Source organism: Euprymna scolopes, chromosome 9, assembly GCF_053919585.1.
Source record: "Euprymna scolopes isolate OS-2025 chromosome 9, ASM5391958v1, whole genome shotgun sequence".
In the NCBI taxonomy this organism is placed as follows: Eukaryota; Metazoa; Mollusca; class Cephalopoda; order Sepiida; family Sepiolidae; genus Euprymna; species Euprymna scolopes.
In genome coordinates this window covers 38,503,644-38,522,681 of record NC_136490.1, presented here as the reverse complement: position 1 = coordinate 38,522,681, position 19,038 = coordinate 38,503,644, and the positions used below count along the sequence as shown (strand labels likewise).

At 33.7% G+C, this 19,038-nt stretch overlaps 1 protein-coding gene across 6 annotated transcripts in view; it reads right to left on the bottom strand.

Annotated features, from left to right (window-relative positions):
• LOC145284502 (uncharacterized) overlaps positions 1-19,038 on the bottom strand; it is a 424,059-nt gene that overhangs the window by 157,793 nt on the left and 247,228 nt on the right. The gene's annotated exons all lie outside the window — the stretch shown is intronic.

Sequence of the window (19,038 nt, the reverse complement as noted above, 5' to 3'; positions counted from 1 at the left end):
AAGATTCTGATCGACTAATGAGGAATGAAAATAATTCATAAATAATTAAAAAAAAAAATATTACATGTACACACAGACACACACAATCCTGATTTTAAGTGGAATGTGTATTGTGGAGAACAGAACTCATTCTCTCTACCAGGTAAGTCATGACTGTACAAATGTGACAAACCTACAAGGTCACAGGTGTTATTTCAAGATTGTTTTTTTTTTCCTTCTTGACTAATTGCCCACCCAAAGCTTTAGAGCAGGGTTTCCCAACTTTTTTTGGCAAACGCCTCCCTAGAACACTCGGATACCTACCACTACACCCACCTCCCTACATAATAATATTTGTAGTAGTAGTGGCAGTACATAATTAAAGTGAAAATAAATTGAATATTCATAATAGTTTATCCAACAAAATTCTACACTGTCGATCGAATGGGAACAGTAACAACTATAAATCAATTAGGTCAATTAATATATCATACCATTGCTAATACAATAATCAATAAAATAAAAATCAATAAAAATCACTGATCAATATGCAGATTGTTGTTGATCAGCAATAAGTTCAGAAACACCTAAAAATGTTAATAGAAACAATCAGTTTTTCAAACCTCTAAAGGATCTCAGGAAGCCCCTACATGATAAGTTTGGCCACTGCCTACCTGAAGTCTTGTAACACTCCCCTGGTGGACGGTACGGACCCCACTGGGAAACCTGCTTTAGAATCTAGTGTATTATTTTAACTGGAAAAAAATAAAAGATCACGATATTAGTGAAAATGATACAATGGCTATGATAGAACGTGGAACACACACACACACACACACACACAGTTGCAAAAGAACGTTTGAATAATTGCTTGCAGTTATGAAGCATTATTAGGCAATCACTGGAAGGCCGCACGAGGATAAGTGTTAATGAATGTAAGGTGGTAGTGTAGTATCGTTAATGGTGTAAGTTGGGTAGAATTTGATTATTTAAGGGGACAGTCCAACAAGCACTTGTTTACATTGGACTTGAAGGCTACGATATTGTAGTCAGACGGAAAGCAGGCAAATGGAACAGTGTCCCACAGGTGGGTAGTTCTACAAAAGAAGCTTTGTTTATGGAATCTGCGTTTGGATTTAGGCACAGTGGGGGAAATTGTTGATAGTGGTTGTAGCTCGTTGAGTATTTTTTTTTTTTTTGTGAAAGTCCGGCAAAGGGAGACCATATATAAAAAGTACATTAGTATATTTTTATTTTCAAAATCAAAACTCGGTATTCACATAAAAAAAGAAACAACGACAACAATAAAACTGCATAAAAACTTCAATTGGTGTTTAGTTGACAGAAAAACTCTTCCTTGAATGAAGAAATATATAAAATGTGCAAATCATGGAGACAGAAGAAAGCTCAAAATCTAAGCGATAAAGGTAAACATCATGATTTATTTTTCTTAGATTTTGTGCCTTTTTAACCATTATTTAAAATTGTCTCCACTGTAACAATCTTCCTTGCCCGAATAATTGTTTTTGGAAAGAAACAAAAGCAAATTATAATTTTTTAGTGTAAAAAACATACTCTAATGATGAGAAAAAGAAATTGCTTATCAGAATCAAATATCGATTTGTCAGATGCATTGCTAACATGGAAAATACGACCAACATAAACTTATATATTAGATAAAGTTGTGAATGTTTTTATATGTTCTCTTTGCATATGGAAATCAGAGATCAGTTAGTGTACCACGAAGCATGGGCTAATTCATCAAGGGATGCCTAGAGAGAGGTATGCTCAACATTGGATACTCCTTGATGGGTATTTAATTGGGGTAATAGAATGTAAAATTTTGCAAAAGTTCCTTATGTTTGACAAGGTGTGAAGGAATACAGAAATCCAAACCTGGTGATGGAGTAAATTGTTCCGTCACAGAGCATAATTAGACACGCTGTGAATATGCATGGTATCAGGTGTGGGCTAAGTACTAAAGCGTTTATGAAACAGAGAAAGTTGATATTTTGTAAACGTTTCTTTTTGGTTAAGGCACCAACAAGGTCAAGAAGAGTAATGTAACAATGTAAATAAAAATCCTATTTAAGTAGGATTGGAATTTACCCATCATAGTCCGCGGAGAAAAGTATGTTTTCGATAATTTTGGTCGCATAAATTTTTGTATTTAGGCCAGAAAATCAAAGTAGTTTAGCTGGCGTCTATCCATTCCTTGTTTTTGGCCAGATCTAAACACATTGATCCGGTTCATGTAAGTATTTCTCTCAAAGATAAGGATAGTGTTTTATTTATAGTTTAAAAATATAAGTCCATACTTTATCAAAATGCATCCTGGAAGAGGTGGGGGAGGTAGGGTAGGAAGGCATATTCACACCCACACCACATACGTGGAAAATTTCCTACATTTTTTACGCTAAATTTTTCAGCAGTGGAAAAACGTTTTAAAAGTCGTCATATGGAAATTAGGAGGAATTATAGGCATCATAAAGACGAAGATTAATTGCTGCATGATGATGATGATGATGATGATGATGATGAAGATGATCATGATGTTTCAAGGCCATTTTTTACATGTTGGCAGATAAAGTGTCACATATGAATCTGACAAGTCAACAAATTTCACCAGCCAATTATTTCTAAGACTGATTTTAATCCAGTAAATTGTTTATTTCATATTTGATCAGATAACATGAAACGACAACTATTCATTCAGAATTTTGTTGAAAAAAAAAAAAAAAGCCTCAAGATAAACTTCTAAATAAAACGATAAGTATGTACTTTTTTTCTCTGTAGGCTACAGTTTATGTAAAATTATAATTTTTTTTTTTTTTTACAAGAGGCACCACTTATCAAGGCCCAAAAGCCACTCGAGGATAAGGGTTAATAAATGTAAGGTGGTAGTGGTATAATCGTTGATGGTGTGAATTGGGTAGAATTTGGATTATTTAAGAACTTGTTCACATTGGACTTGAAGGCTAGCATATTGTAATCAGGTGAGTGGAACTGTTCCACAGGCGAGCAGTTTTAGAACCTGTTCATAGAATCTGCATTTAGATTTAGGTACAGATAGTGGGTGGAGGAAATTGTTGATAGTGGTTGTAGCTAGTCAAGTGTTTTTTTTGTGAAAGTTTGGCAAGGGGGCCCATAGTTTGAAGCTCAGAGGAGCACTTGCCAAGAAAATTGATCTCCCCTCCTCCCCAAAATATATTACATAATTTTTATTAACAAAATAGCTTTAATTTAACTGATATTTTTACTTTAATACTTTTGTTAATTTAATTAATGGATATTTTTACAGTTCTTTAACCTTTGCCCTATGTAACAATGAAGTAATAAATTCTGTGTGCAATTTTTTTAACAACTGAAATTTATTTAATCTTTTTAATATTGGAATTAGTTAATATTGAAGAGATAAAGACATTAAAAGCTCAAAAATATATTAAAAAAAAACAAAAAACAACTGAACAAATATTTAAAAAAATATATTATAAGTCAGAAGATTTTACCATTTCTAATCGTTTTTTTTTGCTGCTGTTTAATACGTCATACACTTTGACGAATCATCTCATCTGTAAGAGGTGTGATAATGAATAGGCCTTGCACTCACCGAATCTTAACCACCCACAGATTTTTATCTGTGATGCTATCTCATATATAATGTGTATCACAACAACTAAATTACTAAACTGAAGAAGGATATCACAGCTAAAATCAGTCGTATGTGCTAGCAACAGAGGTGCACATTTGGAGCATATCATTGAATGATAATAAGACAAAGACTGTTGTGTAACGTAGTACCCATACGTTTACACACTTAGACTTAGAGTACATCACAAGGAACATAAGACAAGTAATAACTAGACTCATTTTCTTTTGTAAAAACAAAATTTATTTCCGGGTACTTTCGTAAATAAAACGTGATCTCAAACATGACCTTGAACGTCATCCACATCTCTAACATGATTGTAATTTTATAGTCTTTCTTTTTCCTTACAGATGACATAATTTTGCATGCATTTGCATCTGTGCTCTGTTGCAGTTGGGCACGCATGGCTGAAACTTGGCCAACAAGTCAGGCATAGACTGAAGTTTATTTCTACTGAATATAGTTGGATTACTGAAAGGATTGTGAATTTTATTAACAATTTCATGGGTAGTATTTAATTTGTGTCATCCTGCACATTAAAGGAATTAGAAAAGAATTTTTTAATAAGTAATATCATGTCAAATGAAGGTTGGATATAGTACTAAGTTTATTACCCCTCCCCTATCTATGAAAAAGTGCTCTAATTGCATAAATAATATTGTTTGAAACTTATACATTTTTAAAAGGAAACTAAGACACAAGTAAATAACAAAATATATTTTACATGAATAATCTGTGGATGTGTATATTTATTTTGAAAGCAGCAGTTACCATAACTTGGAATTTCCAAACATATATGAATACATTTTGGAATTTACAAATGCTTAATTTTTTTTATCTTGTCATCTAAACCAAGTTATATCTGCTACTTGGACGTAAAGGGCTACTCTTTAGAACCATGTTTACAGAGGACTGTATGAAAAGATAACGAAATGTCTGTTCACATTACATTTAAACTTCTGTATGTTAGTACAGTCAGGGAAGCAGGAAACAGGGAGGGAATCCCAATTAAAATGTATATAACAAATACTGACCAAATGGGTCACAAATGACTTAGTATAAACTAAAGATTATAGGGTCTCAATGTAACAGTTTTAGACATGGGTATTATGATTTTTATTGCTTAGTATTCTAGTTTTTATACCCGGCAAACATAATTATGCATATAAAGTGTTTCCATATTACATGATTATAATTTCAAAGAATTTGACAGACTGACAAAAACGTAACTGGTGGTTTGTTTCTTGGAAGAGAATTATGGTTTTCATCTTTACTAAAGATAACGCTCACAATATTGACTTTTTTTTCAACTTTTTCGCAATCTTTACTTTTCCCACATGACCTCCGAGAAATTTATTTTGGCAAACATCCACATTCTTTCAATGTGTTTTTCTTTTCGTTGATTTCTTGCTTTTATCATCTTACAAGTTTTCACTAACCTGATTAATGACTCATTGTGTATGTGAGTGTTTGTGCGCCAATGTCTGTTAACAAATTAAATAGTTTGCGATATCAGATGGTGCAATTCAATATGTTCATTTTTGTTTTTCCTCCCAAATATGAATATTTCTTTAAAATTAATGTTGCTTGGAGAAGGTTCCGGAAGCCGTGGCCCATCCTTATAACTAAGCATATTTCTTTCAAAATTCGGAGAAAAGTCTTTTCAGCCTGTGTGTCGTGTTATGCCCATTTCTTTGCTCGTATCAAAATGCCAAAGTTGTGGCAGCAAAAATAAAAAGTCGGAACAGCAAAAGTTTTTCATAGTTTACAATTTGTTGAATTAAACATTCCCTTAGTATACTCTGCTTTACATATACTATCAGTTCCCCAGCCACTGCTGGAGGGAGCAAAAGACAGAACGTCTGCTCACTTTGATCTCAAGTCTTTGATTTGCATACTGACCATTAGTGTTGGGTATACAGATGAGCTTGTGAACAATCTGAGTATGGTCATAAACAATGGAGAAATCATGACAGAACCTCACCATCATCTGCTTTGTTTGAATGGGCTAACCATTCCATGTTGTAAATATTGAACTCTCCACAGACAATGTTAGCAGACAGGATGTGGTGAATTTTCTCAGATATGCTCTTAAAGATAGTAACTCTGCCGTTGTGGGGCCAATAGAGGGCAAATATAAACGCAATGGTGTGAGCAAGTGCACCCCAGAGGCATATATATGGCAATTTAGGGTCTTCTCTAGAGATGTCCCTACTACATAGAAAACCATCTCTAATGTAGGCACATATTATTTGCCCATGGTGATCTTGGGGGTCAGATTTGGATGTTGTTAAAATATCCTTTAATTACAAACTCATCTAGGAAATAGTCGGTCCAATGCTCGTTTCAATTAGGAATAATAGGTCTGGTTTGGTCTCCTGTAATTGGGTTTCAACCTCTGAAAGGTTGGAATATAGACGACTAATGTTGGAGACGGAGATAGGGTAGTGTGGGCTTATGTTAGAAGTTGGAGTTCTGGGTTTAATCTTATGTTCTTTCTGGAGACTTTTCATGATGGAGTTTTGGGATTTGCTGAATAGGTGGACAGACTTGGTTAGAGCACAGCAGAGAGGGAAAACAAGGGACAAAAAGCAAATATTTTTTGTTGTAGCCCATGATAAGGTAAAGCCATAACAATCACCCACTAATATGGCATCGAGAAACCCCATCAGAAGCTACTACATGGTCCAGAATCCATTCACCAAATGGCAATACAGCAGCCCCAGTACTTTGCACCTGCTGATAGGACGGCGTCCTTAGTGGTTAATTCAAGGTTCGGCTCCCTGGCTCTCAGCCAGATAGCAACATTAAACAGTAAAACGTTTGCCTCTAGCACTCTTATTAGTGACATGGCTACAAGGATAGAAATAGGAACAGAAAATTTCTGACATCTCAGGCGACTGCTCATACAAAAATACTGTCGACCTAGAATATAGCTTTTTCTTTTCCTTTTGTCAGAAAAATCACTCAATCTAACGTAAACTGAGGGTCAAATTAGAAGCGAGAGTTACGAGAGCATTGTTCCTCTCCATTAGCAAACCTGGGCCAGCATGGGTTGCCGATGGTTGTGTATCCGCTTCACACTTAACAATAAAATATATGCAAATATATCAACTTTTTACAGTAAAAGGATTAAGGTAGAAAATAAAAAAAACGGAATTTAATAGTTTTACTTTATTAAAATGTTGACATATTGGTAAGAATAAATAGGAAAAGAAATTCTTATACCATTCTTTGGGTAACTAAAACTAGCAGACAGATACAAAGCTTTTAAAAGCATGAAATAAAATAAAAACTTGCAATAAAATTAGAATAACTATTGTACATATTATATTTCCATCTTTCACTGTATAAAATATTAAATTCAATTTATTATAAACTTATTTAAAGAATGCAAATAAAATTTGTATTTTGGAAGACAAATTGAAATTAAAAAAAAACATTTGTAGGTGAGGGTTACTTTTCATTGGTTCATATAATTTTTTTTTTTTTTAAATAATAATACAAAATTAATGTGTAAAAAAAATAAAGGAATCTCATTTTGCTAGAGAGTGAAAGGAGATGTGAGAGTCTACTGAAAGAGAGGAGATGTGAGAGAGAGGACATGTGGCTGAGAAGGAGAAGAATTGGAGAAAGAGTGATATATATATATAGAGAGAGATATGGAAAGGTAGGAGAGGGACTGAATGGTCACGAGAGGAGAGAGTAGGCTGAGTGAAAAGGATAGAGAGAGGTAGAGGGAGAGAGTAACTGAAAAAAAGAGAGAGTTACGCAAGTGATCATGACCGTTACAATTTCAAGTTTTTATTTTGGTTAACAGATACACAAACCTCTCATCTATTATATGAAGAGCAAAATGAGCGCGTGTGTTTGTGTATGTCCACGAAAGGCTTTCTGCATCGAGCTTCTCACGTTGGTTAGATTCTGTGAGAAGTTTTTGCATACTTCCCAGATCGTAATATCTCGCATTCGCAAACAGACATCCTTTCTTTCCTTTTTTTTTGATTGAGTTAAAAAAATTCCCACCGTGCTGTCATCTCCAGTGTTTGTTTTTTTGTTTTTTTTCATATAAATAAAGCAAAACTATGCCTTCTGTAATTGATCTTTGGTCAATGTAGGGGAAACCCTTCACCCTGGAGACAATTACTATTTATTTGGATACTGCCAGAGTGCTCCCATTTCGGGGGAGCTGGTTATCCCCCCACATTAAAAACGACTTTGTGTCTAATTTGTTTTCATGGGAGGTTTAAAAGCAACACCATTTCTGCAAGTCATCTTTTGTTTTTGATTGACTATGTTAAATTTGAACGTTTTAGACTTTCAGTTGCGTCATGGAGTAACGGTAAGACGGCAGATTTTCTTTCATTTTCTTTTCCGCCTTCGCGTCACAGGTTTAAGCCTGCCTGCCTACCACCACTTTTTTTTTTTTTTTGCTCAACACACGCCTCCCAACACCCGGGCAACGCCGGGCACCCAGGCTAGTAAATATATAAATCTATAAATTTTCAACATTTCTATTCAAAAAAAGAAAAGTAGTTATGCTTTGGTCATGCAAAAAATTGACTATTAATACATTTAATATGATAAATGGCTCAATGTCATATGAAATGGTTAATATAACATGATTCAGTGATTCAGGAATTCTTGACAGTCGCAAGTTCGTTTTCCCTTGTTGCCTCTAGTACTCTTTTAATAAAAAGACAAGTGCACTTTCTATCAACACAGAAATAGAAGATCTTGTAATAAATCATACTGGCTCAAGGGAAATCACCTCTCGTAACATTGTTGCCAAATGCATTCTTTGTATCTGTCATAGTTTTGCAGATTATCTAGGTCAGCCCCAAACAACGAAAAACGTCTTTTTTGTTTTTTGCGATTGGAAATATCTGATTAATTTTTTCTCTTGCATTATATCATTAGTTTGTTACGATACTTTGGACATCTGCCATTTTGTAAAACTATTTTTTTCGATTTAATCTTTTAAAAATAAACTAAAATTACTTCACAAAACACATACAGTATTTATACACAGATCAGTTCTGTGGAATCCAATATGAAATGCTTATAAATTTTAATCAATGTGTCTGAATTTATCCTATCGCATCTGAATTTTTTTCAATCTGCCAATATATCATTTTTTTTTTTTTGGGGGGGGGGGTTAATAGATTTTACAACAAGTTTCGAGATTGAAATGAAATATTAAAAAAAATGTCCACCATAGTTAAGAATCCATTAATTATTCTTGGTCCTGGATATAACCTTAAACTATATCGGATGGTGAGGCCCCAGCTTGTGAACTTTGGGGAGTGTAGGGCTACCCTTGAATGGTCATTGCTCCTAGGTGCACTCTGACCCGGAGAGGTAGTACTTGTTAGGGTCCCAACTATGGGTTAAATAGAAACCGACTTGTAAAAAAAAAAAAAAAATATTCTATTAAAAAATTTTTTCTTCAAAATAACTGTATTTGGCATTAAATAACCTGAAAAGAGTTGATATGCCATAAAACAAAAACAACCAACCATTAATTATTCTGGAGGGTTCAATTAAATCACATCACCTTCTCCTCTAACAAAGTAGTTAAACGTATTTTTTTCTAATCTCTCTCTATAAATCTTTAACTTTTTTTAAAAAGTTAGTTTTGTCATTCTTCATTGTACGCCTTCCAATCTCTATATTAGATTCCAATTTCCATGTTTAGACTGTTCTACCGAAACCTGAATGCAATACTCTATATAAGGTATTATTTGGGCTTTATATCTGTGAAAGTACCATGGTATAGTGCTCATAGGCACAGACTATGGGCTTGATGTGGTAGATTTGAGTTCTGTTGGGAACTACTACACTACTTTCACTAATATTCAAAGAGAATACACACATCTATATATCCCCCCTTCAGCCATCGATGAAATAGCTGGGCAAAACAAAACAGAACAACAATACTTTATATAAAACGCATTAGAATGACATTCTTTACTTAACTATTCAAGTTTTAATGTTAACACTTTTTCTTCTTTAAAAAACTGTTCCACCAAATACGGGGGGGGGGGATAAGCTTTTTTTTTTTTTTTTTTTTTTTTTTTAAAGAAATCAAAAGGTTATTACATGTTATTTGAACCGTGAACTACATGTGAAATATTTTGAAGAAACATTTTTGTAGATCAAGGAAAATTATCCCCAGGAGGCCAAATCTTGACATTTGCTTGTGGAGGGTGATGAAAGGACTGATTAAAATCACTTTGTGTGTGTGTGTGTGTGGGTGTGGGTGTGTGTGTGGGGGGGCATGTTACTCACCCTTTGGTTTAAAGTAACAAAAATTAAAATAAAATAATCTATTTTTTCCACTTTTATATAAGAATAGTATTTCAAAATATTTATGCTTTGCTATGTGACACTTGTCCATCTCATAAAAATATTGGGTGTTGCACTATTTCTGAACAGATTTAACGTAAAAGTGATGAATGCTACCTTTTAAGATCTGAGAAAAATATCTGAAAATTTAAGTGGGGTGGGTGGGGGGAATAAGATCTTTTGGTTAATGTCTGATCAGACTATTATAATGTGTAGCATTAACTCCCTTACCAATACAAAATTATAGGATGGAATGATAAAATTGTTGCCATAGAAAAGACATGATGATTCCATTTCTGTTTGATGAAAACCGGTTTTCTTTTTTTGTTGCAGACAATCTACTAGTTGGCCAGTTGTGTACAAATTCCAAGAGCACTAGGAGCCTTCTATTATGTCTGAAAGTGACACAATGTTCAATGAGCGAGACCGGAGACTGCAACGAGCCATACTGAAACTGAGCTCCATTGATACTCTCCGAATGTCAATAGCTAGAACTGTTTCTACTTTCAATAAATTCCTTTTTATCCACTTCGTACATAGAACTATGTAGAACTTCTATGAGCACAATTTCTTTCCTAGAACTGCCTGTGCATGGAATACAATGCCGTAGGCCTGCTTCCTGACTGACTATAACATAACCGTTTTCAAATCCAATATAAACAAATTCTTGTTGCCGTCTTCTGAACTAATCAATTTCTGCCCAATTCAAACCATTTTTACTAATCCCTTCGGTGTTTCACCATCTACCAGTCAAACACAACAATCTTCTCTAAAGTGGCCTTGGGGTATTGATAAACACTGACTAGTTTGTAATCCCCAAAAAGTTTTTAACTAAAACAATTATTTTTAATTAAGAAATATAACATATAAAGTTATCTTATTAAGTTGGATCTACAATTTGATTCGGATAAGCGGATTTTCAATTGTTTTTGTTGTACTAATAGAATAACATTGTTCACTTTTAGAAAATGATGTAATTCTATTCGAACAACTGGTAATATGGAAAAATTGTCAATTGTGATCGAAAAATCTAAATTAATAAGGTGAAGGATTCATATTTTTAATTGAGGAATATAAAAAGAATTATCTTCTTTAAAACTAAAATTTTATTTCTTTTTCTGTATAAGTTTTAAATATGTACAAACAAATAAAAATAAAAAAAATAAAATTTTATTTCTTTTTCTGTATAAGTTTTAAATATGTACAAACAAATAAAAATAAAAAACTAAAATTTTATTACTTTTTCAGTATAAGTTTTAAAAATGTGCAAACAAATAAAAATAAAAAAATAAAATGACTTCACAACACCTTGAGTAATACCAGCTAGGTATAGCTTATATATATATTATATATATATATATATATATATATATATATATATATATATATATATATATATATATGTGTGTGTGTGTGTGTATAAAAGTACCCGTCGTTGACTGGGTTCAAAAATGGCCTACAGAAAATGGACTCTGATTTATGGAAAGGAAGGGTTGTAAAGAGATAGCTTGAAATTTGGGGGTATCAAAACCAAAGCAAAATATGATGAAAGTAAAAATAAAATAGATAAACTCCATAATTTATTATACCATACCTGTTCACACTTAAACATTTATCACAATATTCTGTGGATCTATACTAAAAAACCTTGTTAAACTTTGTGACATATTTCCATTCTATGGAGGTCAGGCGTGAACGAACACCCCATAATTTTATTATACCATATTTCTTCAAACTGAAGCATAATTATCAAAGTATACGCAGATAGATATGAAAAGTCTTTATTAAAGTTTGTGCCTATTTCCATTCTATGGAGGCCAGGTGCGAACGCAGACCCACAATTTTATTATACCATCCCTATTTAAGTTAAAACATACTTATCAAAGTATTATTATGCACATCTATATCAAAAACACTTGTAAACGTTTTTAATTTTTTATTTCCATACTTTGTGGACCAGGCGCGTACGCAGACCCCACAATTTCAATGAATCATCATTATGCCAGATCAAACATACCCAATCCTGTGTCTCGATACAACTTCTATCATTATATGTGATCAGTTTTCTATAATAGTCAACCATATAGGAGCCTATTTGTGACCAGACACACACACAGACGTTCAGCTTTATATTATAGAAGATGTATGTATGTGTGTATTGTATGTGTATAAATATGTATATATATATATATATGCATATACGTATATATATGTATATACATATATATACTTAGCTTGATGGAATGAAGCAGACACTTCGATGTTGCTTAATTGCCATAGATAATTTATACTAAGTTCTACTCACGCATTGAGCACTGTTGAAGTAAATACATTAGAACCCCGGAATACGGCATTAAAAATTAGTAACAAAATATAGCACAGTATATAATCAAACAACCTTATAAATAACATCGTAAGTGAGGCAAATGCCGTAACCAGGGTCTGGAAAAAAAACCCATGGTAACCGGAAAAAATCCGTAACCTAGGTCCACCGTATCCCGGGGTTCTAATGGAAAATTTAAAACACAATATATTATATCATCTTATAATATGTGTGTTTACATGAAATAATATATATATATATATATATATATATATATATATATATATATATATATATATATATACACACACACCACACACACAAATTTATTATTTTTCCCAAATCATTTTTATTTAATGTTTTCACCTCTAAGCACAAATTTGTTTTTAGTCCTTATCAGCAGTGTTAAAAAAAAAACCTACATAAATAAGTATTACTTGTTTTTAATTATCCTTTATGTATTTCAATAGGTAAGTCATAATAAAGAACATTAAGAAACATGTTTTGTATGCCGCAAATTGAAAACAAACGAAAATCGGTGCGCGAGTGCATTTTCAAGTAGCATTATGTTAATATCTGATTGCACAATAGAAATCTTCAAACAGAATTATTCACTGAAAAAATACATTGAATAATACAATGATAAAAAGACGAAAGCTAATCAGTGGAATTGTGTTGGAAATTTGTTTGTACACACAGACATTTAAAAGAATGAATCGTATTTATGGAGAAATTTCAAAGACGTCTATTATCAATGCTAAGGAATAATTCAAATAACAAAAGGCAGTAAGAGAAAATAGATTTAAAGACGGTATTTAGTATTTATAAAAGAAAACTAATGTAAGAGGAATAAATTACATTTAACAAAATGACTCCAGAGAAGAGGTCAATAACAACAAATAATATATACAAGTAAATATTTTCACATTCATCAAGATTATTTGTCAAATGCATCAAGTTTTTTTTTGTTTGTTTATTTTTGGTATGTTTCACTAACGCCTGGAAATAACTTCGGAATATGAGTCAGTCTGCTTGACAGCGTAAGGATGAGCAAAAGTCTTATCTCAGCCTTACTTCCATCTCGTATGGTCCTGAATATGACCTTAAACTATATCTGATGGTGAGGCCCCAGCTTGCGGGCTTTGGAGAGTGTGGAGATACCCTTTAATTGTATTGCTCCCAGGTCCACTCTGACGCAGAGTGGAAGTACCTTTTAGGGTCCCAACTATGGGTTAAATAGAAACCGACTTGGAAAAAAAAATATATTCTATTAAAAAATTGTTCTTCAAAATCACTGGATTTGGCATTAAATAACCTGAAAAGGGTTGATATGCCATAAAACAAAAACAACCAACCAACCATCTCGTATGAAGTTTTCCCAAACTTATGCCATGGAAACGTTGATAACTCAAAAACTGTTTACATGATCAGATCGAGATTGTCCATGGCATTTACTATTAACAAATAACATCAGATCTATGAATTTGGAAAAATCAATCAATAATAACCAACGTTATCATCAAAAGTCTGATTTTCACTTTTTCTGTGACTTTCACCTCATCATGAATTACATCTTCCGCTTAGTGCAGATTGTGAACCCACGTCATTTATTTTTTGCCATTCCTTCCAATCCAGGGCAAGTTGGTTGATGGATACCCAACTGTTGAGAGATGTCCAATCAAAGACGTTTTCTCTCCACCTTCTCATCGGCTTTCCTCTGCCTCTTTTGTCTTCTAACATACCCTCAAAGCATAACCTTAACAGGCCAGTGGTTGATCATTTGACATTTCCAAAAAGTTTAAGGGTTTTACTTTTGATTTTATCAAATAGAGGGGATAGGGAAGTAGTTTGACAGAGGGTGGATTTTTTTTTTTTTTTTGATCAGGCGATGTCCCGTAATGAATGTATTTTGAAACACCTTAATGTGATTGGCTAGTTGTTTAGTCCATGTGATACAATCAAGGCCATATAAAACTACTGGCATGTTCACCTACATATTCCACAATTAAATTAGTTTGAAGTTAGATTATGACCGATACTTCAACCAAGTTCGATGATAATTAGTCAAGCGATGTGGACGCTAGGCTGTACACAAATTTGACTGCAAACAAATTTCCGTCTTGGTATAATTATAGAGTGAATGCTTAAAATGAGGTGGGGAGTCAGGTGTGAAAAAAAAGGGGGGAGTACACTCTAAATAGAACAAAAATTGCCCCAATCGAGAAATATCTTTTACCTGACCAAGAACAAAACAGCTACTGTACTTTGATCCTAGCGTGAAGACAGGAAAATTGGCATTAGCTAAGAATGGGAGGGTGGCTCAGGTGAACTGCAATAACCCTTTTCTCTTGAAGGAAATCTATTGATAAAACATTTAAGGGGGGGGGAGCTAATTTCTTAGTTTACAGCTGTCCAGATATGTTAATTATTTCTAATATTTAAAAAAAAATAAAATCATGATTTATGTATTTATTGTTTTACTAGCAGACCGCCCGGCATTGCCCGGTTGTAAAATATGCATAATATTATATTTTAATTCATGCAGAAACTGAGACATGTGCATGTGAGTGTTTTGTTTTTCTAAACAATTCACTTCTTGTAAGTAAAAAAAGAAATACTCGAGCTGAGATCAAAACCTAAAGACAGTGAGTCAGGTACGATAACCATTAAAATCAGGTACAATAACCATTAAAATCAGGTACAATAACCATTAAAATCAGGTACGATAACCATTAAAAAGTGTTTGAAAATTTACTTATTCTTAACAGAATATAAACGATTCGCGCATGTGCAGCCATGAAACAGTTGATAAACAGATGAAAATACGATAACTCACAAGTAACAATGTTTCAATTTTAACCCCTTAGCAGTCCTTTTTTCCGGATGAAAACCAATTAAAAAGTTTTCCACGTGTTTGAATACCCTATATACCAAATTTTAAGTTTGTAGATTAAAAATTCGTTGAGTATATAGGTTGAGAAGTGTTCTCACACCCATTCTCAGTTTTATAGATATATAGATTACATATTGTTTCAAAAATTTATTAATTTAATAACTGTTATGATCTTCAGAGTGTGTGGTTCACTTAGCAGATACGCTAATGGAGTGCCAGATTAATGTATACAAGCTACTTATAGGCAATAAAGTCTGTATATGTATCAGCCAAGCCAAATGACAAAGTTGTTTTCTTTCTTCTTTTGAAGGGATTAGTTTATTTAAGTATATTACCTCCCACACATTGCAGAAAAATTAGATACAAAGGTCTGTTTAACATGGACAAATCAAGCTTGCTCAAAAAAAGGATGGATACAAAATCTGCTGTGATAGACCATGTCAGCATTCCTTGGCAGGGGCGTCTGATAATAGACCAACATACCTTCTCGAAAGAAAAAGGTAATGTCTGGGAAGATGGCCTATGACCAAACCGGAACCATACTCCAATTTCACTTAACACTCAAGGCTCCTATTTAAAATTATGCAGTGTGTGTGTGTGTGTGTGTGTGTGTGTTTTCTACCCCTTTTTTCATCTCTAAAAAGGCATACCGTCACTTGGGCTACTATTTGAGACCATGCCTAGGAAAGATTAACAAGATTTTGGTTTGCATTACATTTAAACTTCTGCATGCCAGTACAGCCAGAGAAGCAGGTAGCAGGTTAAGGGAATTCCAAAGTCTAGCTGTACAACGGAAGAAACTGTTAGAGTATAAAGCTTTCTGGCATTTAGGACCTCAATAGTGAAGGGGTGTAATTTTGTTGCTAAGTGGGTTTATCAAGGATATGTACGTCAAGGGGGCACAAGTGCAACGAGTTCATCAGAGCATATTCCATTAAAATATTTGTAAACCAGACACAGAGATGCAACATTGTGGCGATATGACAGAGGTTGGAGCTTAGTTGACAAAGTGGGACCTTTTAGATTAAAAACTCTTTTTTGGGCCCTATCAAAGAGATAGAGACTAATGGTAGATGCACCAGCCCAAATGTGGCAGCAATACTCCATGCATGGGCGAATGGTGTATGTGTGTGTAACATATCATGCTCATTTCATTTCCAGTAGATGTACATTTTGTAACATTTGTTGAACGCTTTATCAACTTCTTTTTTCTAATATATAAAGAAAAGTTAGTCGGATATTTTATTCGAAAATTTTGGTAACATACGTTTCCTAACAGTAGTATTAGTGCGTAAATGACCACAATAAAATTTGATAGAACTTGTGATGATCCTTTTCTCAAGGACATTAGTGTATAATTAAACACAAAAGGTCGAACATAGGATTCCAACACGGTCAGGCAAATTGCAATTCCACAATATATTCATTCCAACATGTCACGCATCCACACCAAGTTGGCGGACATGTATGAATATATAAAGAATGGTAAATATCTTGCGCATCATATAAACCTCATTAGTATCATCAAGATGCGATTTTTTGTAATCACCTTTAACAAATTTACATAACTGGAATATTTGGAAAAATTCCAGCACAAAACTACTTTACACAAATACAATCATTTACAATGCATACCTAATAAACTCTAAAATAAAAACACGTGTTTGGAGTTCATTTCCCCCCCCCTCCCCCTTCAAATATCAGAATGTATTTTATTAATAAGTTATCACTTATCAAGGCTAAAAATCACTTAAGGATAAGGGTTAATTAGATAAATAGATAAAGAGTTGAATGATGATGAATATGATGGAGAATTAAAAATCTCCACAGAGCACCTACCCAAATCAACAGCCAACTCAGAATACAACAATTTTTCCGCTTTTTCAGAAACTTTATTAATAAAATGTAAGGAATAAAAGATAAAGCATGGGAGAAACAAGAGGTTTGAGGCAACTAAAACTAAATTCAAGATTCACTTTCTATTGTCCTTCAGTATGGCTAGCCGGTTGCTCTAATTGAGTTCATTCGCCATTTGGCAGCTCTTGTTTTTAGTGTCATTAAGTGCCCACTGATCAGACAAGACAAAGGCGTGTCAGTTTAGTAACCGACAACCTGATCATGAAACAGGTGGACTAGTTTACATGGTAGTAGTAGCAGGTAAGAAGGCAGACCAATCCTGACACCTTAATGTTAGAATTTAGTCATCATATTTTTTAAAGGTTTAGATTATGTCATTTGAATGATTATAATTTATTTGTTGGTTGGTTGTTGGTTTCAAGATGTATCAAGTCTCGTAAGATCATTTTATGTTAAAACCGCAAATGCATTTTGTATGCATATTGTTAGTAGATTAATTCATTTCGTAGGCATATATTTTGTACATAGTTTGTCACTGATAAGTAGATGTGATTCTGGCAAGTACTACCATTTTGGGATAGTGCGTACCTAGGAGCAATGACAAGTAAAGAGTGACTCAATGCTTCAGAAAACTCCTAAATTGGCGTCTTACCACCAAATGCAGTTTAAAATCATACCCATTGTTTGTTAAAGGTTTTATTACCAACAACAATCACCCCCCCACACACACAGATTTCATAAAAACCTTTTGATTTGTAGGTAAACGACGCAGAAAAGATAGTTTAGACATTTTCATACACTTTAAAAATGAATCCAACAAAAGGTTTCTATAAACTACTAGAAAATAGTTAAATTTTTATGATTTACAAAAACAATTTTAAAAACTTCAAAATTATTTTCTAGTGTAATAAATATGAGTACATTCGGGTACTTTCTTTTGGTGGGCGAGGCCCTTTTCTCTACCTTGCAACCGCTTTCCCACAGAAGAGATGTAGCAAGCCTGTCATTGTTCTATCGTTATTTCCATGGCAGGTGCTCGTGTGAGCTCCATTCTTTGGTCCCCCCTCGCCAATCTTTCTCAAAAAACACCCGACTAGCTGAAACCACCGTCAATAATTTTCCCCACTCCCTATCTGTGCCTAAATCAAAACGTAGATACCATGAACAAAGCTTCTTTTTTAGAACTGCACGCCTGTTCCACCTGCCTGTTTCCCTCCCGACTTCAACCTGGATGTCTTCAAGTCTAACACAAACAAATTCCTGGTGAACCGCCCCCCCCCCCAAGTAATGACACCTTACCAATTCTCCAATACTATTGCTACACTATCCCTTTGATTACTGTACACACAATAACCCTTATCCCTGAGTGGTCATTGGGCCTTAATAAGTGGTGAACTCCATGTAAAAAAAACAAAAAAAACAAGACTATGACTGACTAATTAAGCCATAAATACCAACTTATAGAGCAGCTTGTGAAAGATGTTCAAAAATATGCTAAAAGCCTTACGCTTATAACTGTTACCAGCTCCGACCATGAAACCTTGTTCAGTAAGGTGACACTAGATTATTACTCAAATAAGTAGCCAAACCCACTCAGCTACTTCAAACGAACATATCCATTTCAGATTTTAAATGCATATCACCCATTTCTATGAAATGTATTAATTAAATCAAAATGGCTGACAGATTATTTAGCCTCATGACCTTTTGAAATTAGAAATTTTGAAGTCTTTAAAACTGCCAGAGATTAATTTCAAGAGACAAGTATCATGGTTCATTTGTACCCCTAAAACAAAAGAGGAAAAACATTAATTTCTCATGTGCTCCTGTTGTATCCAGAAAAACAAATAAAACAAATGCAAGTTTTTTTTTTTTCTTTCTCTTCAAACAGTATGTAGAAGATTTAACTGCTCATGACAGTCAACTGGCATTTTGATTGGTTGCAATTAAATGTGTGCTACCGCATCAAATTATTTCTCCAAGCAAAAA